We start from the raw sequence: 2,268 nt of genomic DNA, 5'->3' as shown, positions 1-2,268 counted from the left end.
CTGTATACATTCTATTTGTTGAGTAAATCGATAGGAAAGACCTAGAATATTACAAAAACAACTGAGTGTACTAATTATAATCATGTACAGTCCTATTTAAATGTTATTTTTCATATTCCGATTCACATAGTTATTCGTGTAAGGGATCCAAGCAGACAAACTTAAATCCTTTTACTTAGTTGCACATCACTGTTCTTTTCCTCTTTTGATCAGAAAGATATTCAATATTAACACTATTATTATGTATATTTTTGTTTAATCTTATCGACGCTGCACCTACTATTCTTTCTCCCAGCCATTGTTCTTTCTCATATCTCATTCGAAATATTTTGCTCAAGCCTTTTATTTCCCCAGAAATAGCATAATTCGCCAGAATACTATTCGCGTATACATTAGGATTTCCTACTAAAATTCTGCAACAATTAAAAGCAAACCTTAATGACTTAGACATCGCTCAGCTATCCCCATTATCATTTAAAAAAAAACTCTTTAGACTGACAACGTTTAAAAAATTAGAAATTTGCGTCTGCTTGGAAATAAAGGAAGTTGAACCAGAAGAAACTTTAATGAGCCTGCAGCAATTAAAAAATTTTTTTTTGTATTTTTCCTTTCTTAGGACTATAGAATAAAATCTATATAAAATGTGATGTATCCTATGAAAAGTGGTTTGTCAAGGCGCATAGTGTAGTAGGGTGTTTGGTTAAACGATCGTTCAATCGTAGGGTTGGGATGCAAGGTGCGTTGTGTTCTTGAGCAGAGTATTTCATTTCATGTTGCTTCTGTTTTCTCATTTGAAAACCGTTTAGATGAAAAGTCTTTGCAGAAACTAGGACAAGCTCTGGCCAAATGGACCAGGCTCGGGAGAGAACTTAACTTTGATTAAATACATTATACTTCTCGAGTAAGAGGGATACTTGCGAGTTTAAATCAATCGCAGTCTAGAACACTTATGAACAAAGTACTGTATCGAATCAATACTGTATGTAAGCCTTGCAGAGAAATGCTACAAATCTCTCAACTTTACAGTTTATATTGTCTCCGGGAAATTTTTTAATGTAGTTAAATGTCACGTCTTCCTTGTAAGGCATGTAGAAAGATTGGAACCTTAGGAAAATACAGTTAGATGACTGGAATAATGATCGAGCTTTGGATGACAGTAAGCCGGTGGAAACACTTAATGCTTGGTAATTTAAAAAATCAAAAAAAAAAAAACAAATATAAAGTGAAAGCAAAATAAATGTTGGTGACTGAAATAAATTTTTCAGAATAATAATTGTTTCGTGTATTTGCTGTAAGTTGTTCTCTCTTCTATAAATATTCGATACTCTTCGGTGTATCGAATGTTAATAGCTATTACGTTTTACTCATGTAAATTAGGTATGTAGCCGAAATGTTTGATGGGTCCAACTTCAATGATAGCGTCAGACTGAATATTTTATCTAGCACTCTACTTTTCACCATCTTACTTTCGTTCCTAAGTTCATTTTGCAGAAAATACTTTCAATTTTTGGTTTGCGCGGCACTTTTAACAAGTAGAAACTTTTACTTTCTTAGAAACCTGGAAATATAGACACACCTTTTCCCGTTAATATAAAGATTGACTCCCGTTAACGGAAAAAAAAAGATCAATCTGCTGGGTGTTAAAAACTGTGTAGAAAACGAATATGAAAAAAAAATGGTGCAAACGAACGTGGTAGGTGGGGAGAGGACTTTCGGAAAATTCACAAGATCCGATTTTTCCCTCATAACTTTCAGGAAAATGGATATATATTGATGAAATTTTACAGAAACACTTTTCAAACAGCATAGATTGCGATTATAAAGAAATTTGTGGGGGAAATGTTTTCCGAAAGGGTGGGGAGAGGACTGTCAGAAAGTCGACACGAAAGTTTTTTTTTATTTTGGAATGAAGAACATAAACATAGGTGCTGAGCCAGTGACTACACTTGTAGTATTTTGTTGGGATTACTCCAATGAATTGACAGTAAGATAATTGCTTCTATCAGAATCCTTTACCTTTAAAGCGACCCCCCTCCCCCCAAAAAAACGACGTATACGATAGGTATGTAAAATATATTTTGTGTACTTTTTTCTCTGTTCATTCGGATAAGCTGTAGAAATTGTTGCACGCACGCACACAGAAACACAAAAGTTCTCCAGACATTTAGCTGTTATTTTTAGCATTTCGAGTTTCGTGGTGAGGGTTTCACATGTGATCCTTTTGCTGTTTCACTATAAATCTACGCATGCGGAAACGGACAAAACATT

The sequence above is a fragment of the Octopus sinensis genome, linkage group LG1 (assembly GCF_006345805.1).
Source record: "Octopus sinensis linkage group LG1, ASM634580v1, whole genome shotgun sequence".
Taxonomy (NCBI): Eukaryota; Metazoa; Mollusca; class Cephalopoda; order Octopoda; family Octopodidae; genus Octopus; species Octopus sinensis.
This window is presented reverse-complemented; position numbering follows the sequence as displayed.